The sequence below is a fragment of the Puntigrus tetrazona genome, chromosome 9 (genome assembly GCF_018831695.1).
Source record: "Puntigrus tetrazona isolate hp1 chromosome 9, ASM1883169v1, whole genome shotgun sequence".
NCBI lineage: Eukaryota > Metazoa > Chordata > Actinopteri > Cypriniformes > Cyprinidae > Puntigrus > Puntigrus tetrazona.
Genome location: NC_056707.1, coordinates 7,508,104 through 7,525,134, shown reverse-complemented (window position 1 = coordinate 7,525,134; position 17,031 = coordinate 7,508,104). Strand labels below are relative to the sequence as shown.

General features: G+C 37.5%; 1 protein-coding gene across 5 annotated transcripts in view; it reads right to left on the bottom strand.

Moving 5' to 3' along the window:
- The window catches only part of pard3bb (par-3 family cell polarity regulator beta b), a 254,794-nt gene that overhangs the window by 203,657 nt on the left and 34,106 nt on the right, over positions 1-17,031 (bottom strand). The gene's annotated exons all lie outside the window — the stretch shown is intronic.

Below are 17,031 nucleotides of genomic sequence, written 5' to 3'. Positions count from 1 at the left end.
CACAAAGAATCCTGAAAAACTGTATCAAGCAGGACAACGGTTTTCAATATTGATTATAATAAATATTTCTTGAGCAACATATTAACATATTAGAATGATTTCTGAAAGATCAAGTGACGCTAAAGACTGAAGTAATGATTCTGAAATAAAGTTTTTGCAATATGCGATGATTGGAGTTTTGTAAATATAAGAAACTTCTAGAAAAAATATTTCTACATTTGAATGGCAGCGTCAGCAAGTGATAGTTTTGGTATAAATCAGTGCAGCATAATTATAAAATAACGCACTAGGCCTATATGTGAAATTAGAACATATAAAGAAATCAAACAAAAAACACATGCTTTCATTACCTTATGGATCAGGACGCTATAAAGAACATCTAAAGAGCCCAGCATGGCTAGTGTGTAATGGGTTGATCTCAGTACGCGATGACATCCATTCACTTCACTTTGTGTGTGTGAGGCCTGCCGGTCCCATCAGCACAGTTAAATACATGCATCCGTCCCTATTCACAGAGTCACTGACACTGCACTTAGGCTTCTGCTGCACTGCTGTTCTAGCGGCCTCCACACGTGTGCGTCTGTGCATGTAGAGCATATGTATATGAGAGTGAATGCACTGAATGAATGCAGAAAGAGGAGTTTGCTGGTAAAACCAGAGGCTTCCTGCCTGAGAGAGGCAGCAGGAGAGTAAACACATAAATAAACAATACACACTGTGACATTCAGGATAAAAATGTGTGTGTGAGACTTAAATAGAAAGTGTTATATTCACAATACAACATATTTCTTTACCGACAATGATGCATTATTTTTGTTATTCATTTCCATCGTTATGAGAGTGGGGATATTTAACGGTCATTATTCTTGTGCGCCAAATCAGCACTAGTGATGTACCAATATACCTAAACTCTCTAGGTTAGACCTACGCACCTTTCAGAAGCTTGCATTCTGCTAGTGAACGATGCCTTGTGGTGCCATCCCAACGAGCCCCAAAATGTTCCACCCAGCTGATGAAATGACAGATCTCATTCTAAGCAGCCTTTTTTGTCATCACCTGTCCAATTAATACTAGCACTTATCCTTTCTATTCTACTCTATTAATTTTGGTCAAATGTATTTATTTATTTTAAAAATCCTTGCTATGTGCACTGGGCTAGACTATCAGACTTCTCTTTGTATATTGTTGCTCTTATGGAAAAAGTTTTTTTTTTTTTTAATTCTTACCCAAGTCTTTGAAAAATTAGCAAAGACACACATACACATACCCTTCATTGTCCTAAATGAACTTAATTATTAAAATCTGAATTTCAAATAACTCTTAAAGTTAAAAGAGAAGTGTCCTGCTCAATTTTTTGGTGAAAAAGTGCAACTCATAGCGAATGAAGAGAAAGTTGATTTTGAAAGGGTAGTTTACCAAAATGAAAATGCTGTAAATCCATTAATTACTCACCCTCAAGGTGTTCCAAACGCGCAAGACTTTTGTTCATCTTCATAAAACAAATAAATATATTTTTGCCCTTGCATAGATAGCAAGGGAACTACCACCTTGAAGACCCAAAAAGGTAGTAAGGAATTGTTAAAATAGTCCATGTGACATCAGTGGTTCAACCTCAGTGTTATAAAGCTATGAGAATGCTGTTTTGTATCCAAAAAACAAAACCAAAACAAAAAAAAATTTGTTCAATAACTTTTTGGGTGAACTCTCTTTAACTGGACTTACATTTTAAATACAATTACAAAATGTTGTCAAACATCTGTATGTGCTTTATATTTTCTGCTTCTTAGAGTAAGTCATGTATTAATCGTTTGTTAAGTTACAGCTTATCTACACCTATTGGTCCCTTTGGGGGCTGAATTCAATTAGGATGAATATGTAAGGCAGAAAACGGCAAAGCAGCTCACTAGGTATTGGAACAAAGCCATCAAGTAGGGATCTCTCACTTCCAAACTTTTAAGGGCATGCAGCATTACCCTCAACGCAATCCTCACCTCCCTTCAACCAGTACCTCCTCATCTATCCATTCATCCATCCATCCATCACTGATTGCTATCATTCCTTTCCCAAGACCAAAACCCTTATTTCTGATTAGGCCCACTGCTATTCTTGACAGATCTTCATGGCCAGAACCTCTCCACACACACACACATATGCAGCAGAAGGGCTGGGGCATGATCAGTGAGGAAGGGTTTTGATTTATTCACAGAGGCTGGAGAGGAGAGGAGCACTTCCTCTGTACCAGAGGGAGGAGAGAGCATGGAGCTTTAGAAATGTCATCAATCTGCTCACCCTGGGAGAAGAGAGAGAGAAGGAAGCAGAAAAGAGAGCAAAGGGTTTCACGCTAATATTTCGCTTTCCTGCTCTCTCTGTCTCCCTTCCTATTTGGCTCTGTGTGATGTCTCATTTATTTCTAGCAGAATGTCGGCCCCCCAATAAAACTGGCTGGGCTAGCGTCCGAAGGGAAACATGTGTAAGAGTTGCCCATATATGAGAGCAGACAGGATTCAATTCAGTTTCATCTTTAACACCACCATCCGCTACCACCAAACACATATGAAAAAAAGCATAATACCAAAGACTTGTCTGTAAAATCTGCCACACTATTAGTATTAAAGTAATAGTTCACCCCAAAATGACGGTCTTGAAAATGCAGTTCTTATCTTTTGATTTTGTTAACATGAACTCAAATTTAAATGTAAGTATAGGGCAGGAATTGAAGATCGGTTGATTATCAAAGTTAGGCAATATCGCGTTCATTATCCCAGATGACTCGCATTCGATTATGAACACGAAGTTGTGTAGCTTGTCAGTGAACTATGGCTCTGTGTAGTAAACGCCACTCCATTTGAAAGCAGGTGATGGCTATTTACTTTACAATTTTAATTACCATGGTGCAGTTAGTGTTACTAATGTACAGTAAATCCATGGTAAATGACGGCAAATGGTATATTGGCAAGCTTTCCGATTGTCATTGCACACAGAAAAGAAAGGAATGACATTACGAACCTACATCATACATCACTCACTAGAGCCCCAAAGAGACCATTGGCAATCTCAACGCAAATTTTTAGAAGATTTTGTAACTCCATATAGCTAATAGTCCTAATAAGCCTAGCCTGAAATTAAAAAGCTGAAGTCATCTCGTTTTTCTCGAGGTGTAATTGGATAAACTCTAAGCAAACCTGAGGAAATTAAGACACGTGGGCTGAGGAACAGGCCTGCAGCAGGAGCCAACTCAATACTGCCACTTATTTTAACCCTGCCTATTTAATCACAGAACTACCTCTATACAAGGAGAACAAATGTGTCCAAACTTACTTTAGCCAAATGAGTTAAATCCATCAGCTCGATTACCCAATCATGCGCCCACTGGACCCGGTCTAGCTCACTTTACCACGCAAGAATCACACACTCCCACAAGTGCACACTACCCTCGACAACCTTCGGGCTTCGCGAGGAACCAATACTGAAGCGTTCAGACTCCAAAATTGGATCAATAGTCTGTTATCAAGAGGAACTGCTCGACAGGGTAAATAGCCTCCTCTTACTCTCTGTCCTTAGGTAGTCTGAGTCCTCACAATAAACCAGACACCGGCATTTTACTTGTCATCCTACAATTTAAACAACATAACGTTCATTTTTACAGAGCTGTTCATACTCTCAGCCCAAATTGCGAGCGTTTGAATATGGATTATCCGCTAGTTTGTCGATACCTCATTCAGCGGGAGTTTGAGTGGCACAGTCACTGTCTGAACACTGATGACTGTTATTTCTGTAGCAGTCTAGAGGCGTTAATTACAGATATGACAGTTTGAAACTGAAACGGACATGGTTACAGACACACGGTCACATGGAATGGGGATGGAAGAAAGCATACGCACACATGAGAGCACACTCACACAGGTGTATAAAAGGTGTGAGATCGATGGCAAATTACATCTGACAGTGGAATCAGAACCTGTCAAGAACAATAACAAAACCGACTCTATTAGTGGAAGGAGACAATAAGAGAGAGGAGGGCGGGCTGCTTCCTCCCTATAAGAAGGTCTGCTAGTGACGGCCTGTGACACTGCAGAGAAAGTTTAAACTTATCTAATGGATTCAAGCAGATGAATTAATGTGGAATACCAGAGCTGGATCTAAAACACAAAGCAGTTATCAATGGCACAATATATGGGTACCTCATGGGTTACAGACTGATATTATCTGTGCATGCTTTAATGTGGGCTGTGTCTGTATCAGATCGACAGCACCTAAATTAGCCTGTGTGAGGATATGAAAGCTGTTAGAATGACAAGTCAGATAGATCATCTGCTCCGCTCTGCCTCCATGGCTAAGTCTTATTAAAACAAACCATTATATCCCCGTAAAAGCAAATTACAATCTTGCAACCTGCACAGACTGAGAAAGTATTAAAGATTTTTTTTTTAAGAGAGAGCATGAAATATCTACTATAAACCCTTTATTTCCTTTATATAACACAGGTCATGGGCAGCGTTGTGTCAAAAGAATCCACATTAGAAGCACTGAAGCTATACAATAAATAAAACCTTATAAATGCAGAATGAAGTTTTAAGAATAATTTTATAAAACATAGTAAATAGGAGTGTAACGATACGAGTATCGTATATGGTATGCACTTGTCAAAGGTAGAGAGGTAATTTCCTCACTATCTTCAGCTGGGATGTTCCTGTGACAACAAACGTGGCACAGTGTTTGTCAGCAGATTCGTTAAGGAACGCCATAATTTTTTTCATTAAAATTACATTTTATATTGAAAACAAAAAAATGTTTTATACATATATCAGGAGTAATATTACCATATATATTTTTTTTTTATATAAAACATTTATTTGCATGTTATGCTTACAGCAACAAAAAGACATTAATGCCATTAAAACAGCGACATCACCTAAAGCACACCATGCTGCGTTCGTTTTCACAGGAACATCCTAGCTGAAGATAATGAGGAAATTATCCCTTTGACAAGTGCACTCCAAACAAGTGTTGCAAATTTAACTACTTTGTCACTAGATTTAGCAACTTGCCCAACAAACCTCTTGGATAACCTTTATCTATGTTCTATCTGTATATAGATCATCTAGTTACATTAACTACCAGTTTTAGCTACTTTCAATTAAAAGCAGTTGGCAACACTGCTGCTCACTCAAGTTTCCAATAACAAGGGGATAAGGACGATCGCTTTGGATTGGAATATGGCCATGAACCGTATGATAAGCGTATCTTTACACTCCCAAGAGTAAATATTCTGCATTAAATTAAGTGTTGATCTTTTTCCCCTCAAACATAGCATTGGCATCACACATCGAACAACTAAATGGCTGAATTATGGCATGTATATGAAAAAATTATGCGTCAGAAAGAAAACGGGACGTCCATCAACTGAAGGCTGTCACTAGGGGAACTTCCAGTGTAGACAAAATTGCTAAATTATAGGTGTGTTACAGCATCTAGCTGGTGTACGGTACAGATATTGTTAGTCGCCTCTCCACCTCTAATCTGCCATCTCATGCTCCCTCTCCTGGGCTTTAAAGCTGCTGTGTTATGCGGTGTGGCAAAGGTCCTTCTCATTGAACTCCGTACCCCAGAGTGTCGTAAACACATCCGTCTTAATGTGTTTAACACATGCGGCAAAGTGCTCTGAACACAGCAACCTGGCAAAGCATGCTGGACATAGACAGAGACATCAGCTCTAGTGACCTAGTGAGCCTTCTACAGCAATATCCTATACTCAAATATAACCTCATAGCTGATTTTGAACATTAAGCGGCAACCGTTTGCAAATCTGGTGCTGCAAGCATGCTACGCTAACTAAACAAACAGCTGATGGTCCCCATTCACTTCCACAATATTTCTTTCCCTACAATGCAAGTTGTTGGGAATCAACAACTTCGGTTCTGTAAGATTCTTCAAAATATTGTTTCAACATAAGCTTACTGTACAGAGGTTTGAAGCACAAAGGTGAGTAAATGATGGTAAAATAACATTTTTGGGGTGTACTATTCCTTTAAAATGCTGCCTATGCAGACAGATCACTACATTTGGAACAAAGCCAGGAAGTAACATAAAAATGATAAAAGAGAAACATAAAAAAAGAGCTGGAAGGAGAGAAAAAAAGAAATGAGATGCTGCTAAAAACGAGAAAGAAAAAAATTAGATGCCCCCTCAGAACATTCACAACTGAGGCATAGAAAGACCCATTTATAAGAAAGCAGTTCGCCTATGGCCCGCTCCCACAAACATCAATAAAACGTGTGTTCACTTCATCCTCCTACTAATCAAAACTGGTTATTGCTGATTCATGCCCCCTTCCCAATCAATAGAATGTTAATCAACTAAATGTAGTGTCATGCAGGTGGTTAGTGCATACTCTTAAATATGCTGCTCTGTTGTTTAGTGCTGGATTGGAGGCAGTCAGAGTTAGCATAAAGCAGTCATGAATCAGGCAGCTCCAGGCTTTTGTGGAGTCAGCATAGGGAGTGACTACTTCATTACTGAAGAAGCCAGTATCTGATTCAAAATAGGTCCAGCAAGAAAAGAAAAAAAAAACAGGAAAGTACTTAACTGAGATAAATGCACCTGCCTTCCAGTCAGATAACATGTTTAGGCTCATTTTCTCCACATCAATTTAGAAGAGAGAAGTTTACAAGTAAAGTGCTTTAGAACAAAATTATAACAAATGTAAACATTTGCAACAACACCACTGTATGCTGTCTTTTTTTAATTTGCCTTCTAAACTCCCGAAAAATTGCAAAAAAAAATGCTGAACTACTGCCAGCGATGGGTACAAAACTATTTCAATGTTTTGTGTGCAAAATTATCAAATATGTAACATTTCATTTATTTTAATTGTGTCAGCAGGCAAAATACAAAAAAATGTCAATGCAGCACTATGAAATATCACTAAACTTATCAGCGTTAATGTATATAACATTTCAATGTTATTAAAAAATAAGTTTTGTTCTGTTTAACTATCTGCATCACAGTGCAGAATATTATTTCAATATTTTATCTGCAAAATACAGTAATTATATTTCACCATGGTGGTTAAAAACTAAATTATTCTCTCAAATTCAATACCAAACAATAACACTGTAGGTTTAATGTACAGCATTCTTTTACAATCTGATTTTTAGGCTATTCATCACAACTGAAAAATAAGTCTGCGTGTTTATCTTCATGTTTGCTATAATTTCAAGAAGGACAGGAAATCTCTTGGATGTGTTTATTATGAAATCTTCTTATCTTCACTTTGTAATACTCGACCAGCACCACCAGACTCCATCATGTTTACTGACAATGGACTGTCTGCTTCATATCTGCCAAAGAAAACACGTCTATCAATCCCACGCAAGCCAACCCAGGCCGCTCTCATCAATTTAGGGGTCCGTAAATTATACGCTCTGACAAAATCAAAAGGAATGTATTAGGGATACCCGAGTACAGACACTGCCCCACAGAAAGTGAGCTATATGTTTGCTTGTCTAGGCTAAACTTGGTCACGCTGCATAAGCCACGGCCTAGAAGTTACCACATGTGCTCCAACATGAGCTTTAGTGCACATGAAAGCAATAAGGCTTCAAAACCAAATTTTCCAACCCCTCTCTGTTCCCATAATTTTCTTGTGTCTCGTGTCTATAACAAGTAGCAAACTTTAAGCACAAATGCATAATTTCTGTGCCACTTGCATCACCAACTACTCCATTGGTCAGTCTAACAGACAGTCATGCCCTAAAGTAACACAACCACAAATCAAATTACTTTAAGGAAAATTACATATAGATAAGAGAAAAAAAAATGGAACACTGTAAAGCCTGACATATGGAAAAAAAAGATTGTATATATACACATTTTGGTTCATACTTGATAAACCGGGTATAAGCTATTAGATAATGCTAATATATCAAGAGGTTTTAGCGTATCCAGTAAAATACAGTAGGCTTAACAAGGTATTTTAAAATGATTTAAAAATAGCTCATTCTGGCCGTCTTGATCTATGTGTAGAATATTAAAGATATTTTTTCAGTTATTCACAACCTAAAGAAACACATTTTACCCCTACTAAGTATGCAGTAATACTAATAAGTGTTAAGTGATATACACTGTTTTTTTCGTTTGTAGCCACTCACTCATGTCTCTTTCAGTTCTTTAACCTGATTTTACATGAAAATAAAGATGTTGGACCCCAGCGAAAGAGGAAAACCAGCTCACTGTTCAAACGTAAACACACACACACACACACACACACACAAACAAACACTGAGCATAGATTAACAGCACCACCTAGCTCCTTTAAGTGTTAACTGCAACCCACACACTTTCCTCTTTCTCTCCCTCTCTCTTTCTCTCTCTCTCTCTCTCTCTCTCTCTCTCTCTCATATCTCAAGATCCTCACCAACCTAATGAAAGTGTTTAACTTGGCCTATCATAAAAGAGATTTAACATTCTATCATGATCTTTGTGACTTCTTTGTGAGAAATTTAGTTTTTTGTCCATACAATGAAAGTCAACGGAGTCCAGTTTTGTTTTGTCCTCCACTGACTTTGCATAGACAAAATAGAACCGTATGTCAAAAATATTTTTTGGTGGGGGGGTTCTGCAGAAGAAATCAAGTTCATGACATGAGGGTGACCATTGTATTCACTGATTTTGGGATGAATTTGAAAACAGACTGTGGGTCTATTTCCCCAACAGTAAGACTTCACTCCTGCTCATTGTCTGAATAGAAGCAAATTCCCGCATCAATATCCAAACTAGTGGAGAACCTTTAAGCGAAAAGAGAATTATTGATCAGGTGTCCCAAAACCTATCATCCCGATACTGTACATGACTGTTACTGTCAGAGCATTTCTTGTAAGGGATCCTGCAGCAATCATAATGCGCTACAGCAAAACCTCCTTTGATTCTGTCTCTCTGTCAGTGATTGATGGGAGGTCACACACATACTCCTACTGCCGCTTTATGCCTCAATTCTGCTTTTGTTTAACTGTCAATTCAAAAGTGTTTCCTTTTCTCCTCAGAACCTCCTTGACAGGATCGACGCAGCCTGTAGTAAACCCACGCGCGCACACACGCACACGCGCACAGACAAAGCACATCATTCCCAGTGTAATTACCACGCTGTCTGACTGTACACAGCATTTAACAATCCCTGCGTATCCTACAGCGCCTGCATAAACCCTGCAGTCAGAAATCACTGTGTGGGGAGCTTTCAACTGTACGCTGGGATCTTTTTCACTCGGGCTGAATGTAATACTTGAAATAAAAGGCAAATGGAAAATATTGGTTGGAGCTGGTTATATTTGGATTTCTTAGACGTGGCTGTGTTGGTGGGTTCTGAGATGCCTTTCAAAGGTAGTGTGGTGGCAACATTGTACAATGATAATATTTATGGTGATTCAATTCATAAACGGAAACAATAAAATTGAAAACAGATGAAAACCATATGGGGAAAATCAACAATTGTAAACTAAATAATGTTTTCTTTGGTTACACTGATGTGATTTCTGCCAATTTTTGTTCACGCTTTTGTTTTCTTGGCTATGTTTTCCAGGTTGTTAACCTGAGTGTTCACACATTTTATGCAGACAGTACTTAAATATGCACGATACTAAATGATTACCGTATTAATGTACCATGCTGTTTACATGGTACTCCATGGTATGTGTCCAAAAAATGTGAAAATGTGTGTTTTCAGCAGCTGAATAAACTAAACACAACCACTGTTGAATCTCAAAACGATGACAAGAAACAAATCTTGTCCTCACAGACTACGTGTACATAGACACACAAACATGTAGTCTTGGTTCTTTAGGTGTAATCGTAATTTATGTTGCTTGACTAAACTTTTATGGGAAAAATCCAGGCATTTCATTATGACACACGCAAAAAAAATTCCCCAACGTTTCACAGTGGGTTCAAGCTGGTCATGAAACAGCCTTTATGAAGCGGTTCTTTTTAATTATTTAAAAGCAAACAGTGTGACCCGCGTACTCTGATTCACAGCCAAATGAAACCACACGCTGGTTCTTTCCACCCATCATTCGAAAAAAAAACAAACAAAAAGTCTGGCAAACTGCAAATCAACACAGTTTTGTGTACTTCAGGATTGTGAAACTTAATTCAGTGTAATTACTGAATGATTGTTCACGTGACAATCCATGGCAATTTAAAAAATGATGTATGATATTCTGCAGAACACACTGTTGTACTATACTCAAAAAACATGGGGCAGTGCCACAGAACCACGTCCAGAAAGCTGTGATAGTATCATGAAATAGACTTTAACGATCACAAATTTTTTTGAACTTTATAGATTAAGATGTATTTACTATATTAAATATATGATAAATCCTAAGAAAATACAACCAACAAATAGCAAAGACACAACCAATAAGTTTCACAACCAATAATTAGTAGGCACAGAGCAACTGACAGGTTGTTCATATGCTTTTATAAATCTGTTTCAAACAGTGTCCTATGTGCTTGTTTGTGTGCCGTGAAGGCCTACACATTAGCACCAGTATGGACAGGTCAGATATTTGATTGTACCATAAGCAGAAGATCAATAGTTCCATGTCACTGTGGTCTCCTACACAAGGCCAACGTCAAGCACTTCCGCCACATTCACAACTGCTATCTCCAGAAATGCCTTTCCTTCATTGATTCCCTTTACTTTTCATTAGACAGCACAGAAAACAAGTCTACGAAAGGGTGCTTCTTTCAACTTTTTTAACCCATTTGGTAAATGTTTGTGTCTTGTAAATGGAATTCATTAAAACGCAGCTAATCAGTGACCAAGTTGAAACCAGGGTCCCCAGCTAATTCCAAACTAATTCCAACCGGTCCACGTTACCAATCCAATCCAGTTAAAACAGATTCGATTAACATAACTCATAAACCATTGACCAGCTCCTACTGATCAGGAGCCTTAAAGGAACACAGCCAGACCCTCTAGCTTGTCTTCACAGGTGCTGTGTGAAATCATTGCTCCTGTTGTAGCCGTAATGCAGCAGCAAAACTCCTTTATTATTACGCCAGAATAAGAAAATAGTTTCTAATCATATCAGCCATGAAAAAGTACAACTGCAAATTTTCAGAAAAATTTAGAGTTTAGGGCTGTAAGAGGGCTCTACCACAGAAGAGTCAAGTTTTAAATAGGAAAAATATCGAAAACACTTTGGTCATTTTTAAACGAGAAACTTCTGGTCTAATCAGACTCAATGATCTATACTAAGCTATGCTAAGTGTTATTGCCAGACACACCACAAAAAAAAATAAATTAACTTTTCGTTGGAGAATAAGTTCCTCTAAACAAACATATTCCACACTAACATAAACAGGTTAAACATCGCTCAACCACTTACAAATATTTGTAAGTGGTTATATTCAAATATCCATATAATTTTTTTTTTAAAAAACTATGAATAATAATCATACAGAATGTGATAATAATGGGATTTTGACAATATTGTTAGTAAACTTTACTTTATGTAAACGCAATATGTTACGCTTTGGAGTCAAACTAATGTGATTAAGCACATAATCACATTAAATTATATGACGTATGCCAATTTTAAATCACAATAAAAATGGATGCAAACACAAAAGTGTGCATGTGTTTGGATGTAGACGGATAACATGCTGTTTATTCCAAGGTTTTCACTTTGAGTCTCTTTATACACAACTAGCTGCACAGTCTTTGCTCCATATCTTCGTCCAAAGATGCCCGCAAACAAAGTAAAGCTAGTTACTGCAGCATTGCAATGTTCCTCACAGTGGCAAAGGAAAGCAATGCATAAAGAAACGGAAGTAACTGATTTAAACAGATGATAGACAGTATGCTGCACAACTCAGAATAATGAAGACTGCATCCAAAATCCAAATCCTTACTTTGTTGGAAATAAACTATATTGGTGCACATGCAAACAGTCAATGATGAGAAAATTCTTAACTGGATTTCTTGCATAAAACTGTTATTTTTGTCTAGTTTTTGCGTGAGAGAAATATTTCACCACAGAGATTGCTCTCATTTTCAAGCTGGTCACATGAACTCACTGAACTGACCAACAGAGGTTTGAAAGTGATTTCTGTGTGAGCTGTGCTTCATACATCTCTACTACTGCCAAAAAAATAATGGACCTGTATTTTGCAGCTGAATCTGATCACACCTTTAAATTAGATAAAAATTTCTTTCTTCCCAAAATTATACCAGAATCAGAATCGAATCTATAAAAAGAAGTCAAACTGAATGGAGAAATCTGTATCCACACCTGGCCATGGTTAGGACTAAAATAGTTTCACACCTGCTTATTCTACACCATATTTATCTCGTTCTCTCTTTTCTCGTTAGGCTGTTAGATTCATGTCCACTAGATGCAGCACTACTGTTAACTGCTGTACATTACAGCTGTTGTTATTATTTATAATGACTCATAAAAGCGAGAGGTAAACCCCTCATAAATCACACAAGCCAAGAGGCGTAGTGAGCTCCGGCAGGTCTTATTTCTTGCATCTCGCACAAACACAACCTACCCTAATTCATCACGGCCACACAGCGAAGATGTCGCACACCCTACTATCTCTCCACTCCTCCAGTTCCGCCCCTTCATTTCTTTGTTCATTCATTCGGCCCCTCTCCAACTCCACCGGGTTGCATCCACAGGGGTGGTGAGGAGAAAATGGAATGTGTGATTAACCTGTAGCCAGAGCTGATCCCTAACCTGTAGGACACCGGCATTCTGAATGAGGTCCTTTCATGGGGTACCCGTGCAAAGTGCCTGAGGAAAGTGCTCTTTGTTATTGCAGTACGGCTGCTTTATGATGCTGAAAAAAGCCTTATTAGCAGTTGAGTAATTGACATGTCGTTTCCAGCAGTCCTTGGGCTGTTTTTGCTGATTGCTCACGCTAGTTTTCTATGTATCCATTTTATGTTTTCCCCTTTACCTTTTTTCCATTCACACTCTTAATAAGTAAATGAGTCTTTTTTCTGTCAAGGTAAAATTTATGTCTCACTCTCGGCGTGTTAGCGCTTACATATTCATCCAAAACTGCCTGATGGCTGCCAAAATTCAGGTGCTTCTCAATGTTGCTCCAATTGTCCATATCTTCTTTTGTGTAAATTAGACTACTGGCTTTTCAGGGTTCTGGAAAATAACTATATGAATAATAAACAAGGTCAAAATGCATATACATGTATATGGAAAGGCGTAAATGTTCAATTTCACATTTTTCAACTGTCACATTTTTTCAACACTTCAATCAACTACTTGTCTTAACTAGTTATATTAGGTGCATTGTACTTAATTGGTTTGGATCTTTTCTGCCCAACAGAAGATGTTTCAGTCAGTAAGTACTCCTCTTCTGTAGTGCATTCTATATTTGGTGTTCCCCAGAAATCAATCTTGGCACTGATATTGTTTTTAGTCTGTATTTTACCCATGGGATCTGTATTTAGGAAATTTGGTGTATCATATCATTGCTACGCCAATGATAGTCAGCTTTACACACCACTTAAGCATGATAGTGACTCCCTGTCTCCTTGAACTGAAAATGTAGCCTACAAATAACTTTATACATCTAAATATTGATAAAACACAAGTTGTTTTGTTCACACCAACTGACAAAACTGACTTGAGAGCAATCGATTTGTGTTCTCTTACCCCATATCAAGTCCATGAATCAAAAAATTTGAGATTTATACCTGACTGTGAACTGTAAACAAACTAATGCCACTGTGAGCTCCGTCTTCTACCATCTTCGTAGATTAGCGAAGGTTAAACCCTTCCTGAGAAGGCAGAGTTTTGAAACTCTAGTATATACTTTCCTCTCTTTGCGACTCGATTACTGCAACTCGTTTTATTATGGCTTGCTGGTCTCATCTATACATCGACTGGTTCAAAATGCTTGATCACGAGCAGTTGCAAATGGGTACATATTACACCTATCCTACGCTCGCTGCATTGGTTACGTATCAGTATCGTATGGAGTTTAAAAATCTGCTTTTTGTGTAAAAGGCTGTAAATTGTCTTGTTCCTTAATATTTAATAATTATTATATTCAATAATTTAAAAAAATTACTCAATTATGTTTTAAACTATTTCATTTTATAACAGCTAAAATGTTTCTTCAGCATTATTCACAAATATAGTTTACGCATCCACAGAATAAATCCTACCACGAAGAACAACAAAATTCCAAAAACCTGATGAAACTCCATTTAACATTTTATCTAAATTTTTTGTTTCATAAGTCAATGTGGAAAAGAGATCATTCCAAGGCCAATCAATGAGCGAGTCCAACAGCCGTCAGCATTTACACTCAACCAATACTTTATCTATTTCCCCACTGTCATAAGCTCAATACGTCTACGATGTGAGGAAGATGAATGCATTTAATGCATTTAGAAAATGTCAACCTAGTGAAAGCTGAAACTGCAAAGCTGTCTAATCGGATTCACATCACCAAACTCATTTGTCTATCAAACCAACAACCAATAACAAATTCAAAGGGATGCGTCCAAACTGTTTATTGATTGCACACAATTAAAATAAGTACCACCTTTAAAATATATTTTAAAATATCATTTATTACAGTGATGGAAAACTGAATTCAAGCAGCCATTGCCTCAGTCTTCATTATCACATGATCCTTTAGAAATCATTCTAACATGATTAGTTGCTGCTCTAAGAACATTTCTACTATTATTAGTGTTTAAAACAGTGCTTCAAAACAGTTTGGTTCTATAAAACCTTCTGACTGACCCCAAACTTTAAAAAGGCCATTATCCATTAAATAAGCAAAGGAATCAAACCTAACCACATGGTGACCACCAAAGAAATGCTAATCAACAATAATCATTCATTAGAGTAACAAATATTAGCATAAACTAAAACCATTAAAATGAAACAACACTTTCTGAAATAAACAACAATAAAAATAAAATATTAATGAAGGCACGTCTTATGGCATCAAACCAGACACCCCTAAGGCCGTTTCACAGCATCCTCTCTGTGGAAGTTCACACTCTGTAAAGTTCACACCAAAGTGTGCACCATAAAGGCCATCAGCGCGGGACCCTTATTGAGAATGATGGAGGTGAGCTGAGGTTAGAGGCATTAGGCAGTCTGGCTGCTCAGACATAAACAAACACTGCCGTATTAGCGCTTAACAGCCCCGCTCTCAGACCAGCACGCCATTAACCTAGCCTTTGCCTTTTATTCTTAGCCGTTTGAGTGCAAATACAGTAAGGCAAACAAAACCTCTTCCCGTGTTCATGAAAAGAAAGTCCGCCTGTTTGATCGGCACACTGGGCGGGTAGTCTATCGATGAGGGGATACGAATATAAATACTGTTATGGATTTGGCTGCCTAAACACTCCAGTGCTAAAGGTCAACACCAAGAATTCTCTCCATCAATAGACTTAGGCTGTATCACCTGATGCTAATCAACCAGGTCGCCCTAACAGCCCCCTGACCAATAACACTGTGGCAGATTAACTTCTCCGACAGGTCAACGGGTCAAAACAATTTTCGTGTTTAAACTGCAGAAGACCTAATAAGTGAGATAAAAACTTCTGTTGTTTGTCCATGCTGGTTCACATGAACTCTGTTTTGGGTGACCTTGGCAGTGCTAATCCCTCAATGTGTGCAGTGTCTCCTCTGAGGTCAGATGATTGTTGTGTCTTTGGGGCTTAATGCTTCCAGCCGCCTACAAAAACCCGACCCTTTCTCATGCAACAACACAATGATTATTTTCACAAGTTCGTCAAGTTTGATTTAACTGATGACATAAAAAAAAAAACGTATAGCGCCAACAGATAAACGGACAAATTTCACCACTGTCTGAAAAATGAATTAACTGTTCCAGAACCAAAAATAAACAAGCCTGTTAAGAGCCAATCATGATAATAATATAGAAATATGAGAAATATTAATAATAATAATTAGCAAAAATGAGATAATTATACTAATGAAACGCTCTCCACACATATTTTTTATGTGTACTCCACAAGTACTTTCACTTCAAATGTGCTAAATCCCAGCCTCAGCCCATTCAGAAGTGCCAGTAATTACATAGAAACCTATACATAGCCAGAAAGAAATGCCAATTTTAAAGAAAAAGGTCATACATACTTAAACGCTTTTTATTTATTTCTTTATTAGTTTTCTCATCCTCATGCCGTTCCAAACTCAAGAGAACTTCATCAAACTGTTCATCTTTGAAAACTCAAATTAAAGTGTAAGTTTACCAAAAAAAAAATAAAAAATAGCCTGTCTTTTACTTCCTAAAGGCTTGTACACACCGGGACGATTATTGTGTGTGAATATCGTCAGTGCTTTTCACAGTTTATATCAGAGCGATTTTCAGGGTTTCTTTCCACCAAAAAGTATTCTCGTTGCTTAACATTCCCATTGACCTACTGATGTCACATGGACTACTTTGACAATGTTTCTGGTTTCTTTCTGGGTCTTGACTTTGTAAGAACCCTTGCTGTCTGTTGGAGGATCAGAAAAGCTCTTTTTGACTTCTGATCTTAATTTTAATTCTAATCAAATTTTAATTTGTATTCCGAAGATGAACAAAGGTTGTGTACTGAATGACGTGAGGGTTAGTAATCAATGAAAGAGTTTGGATTTTTGGGTATGAACTATCCCCTTACCATGTATTTTCGGTCCAAACAATGGAAGTTAATGGCTAAAAACATTCTTAAAAATGTAATACATGAGAGTAAGAACATGACAGAAGTCTCATTTTTGTGCAGATAATACCTTTGAAATACATTTGTAAGCTCCAAATTAAAAAAAACACAAGACATTTGCTTTTTATTTCAAAACTCTGACTAGCTACAAATGAATTTGAAAGTTGGATAAATCTTTTTCCCACTTCAGTACTAGATTTGGTACTACCAAAGTGGCATATCAAGTATATTCTTCAGTGTACTTGCAAAATGTCAAGCATTCACATCTGCATGCTTGTATATTTCCAGTCTAACAGTTATAACATTCAGTA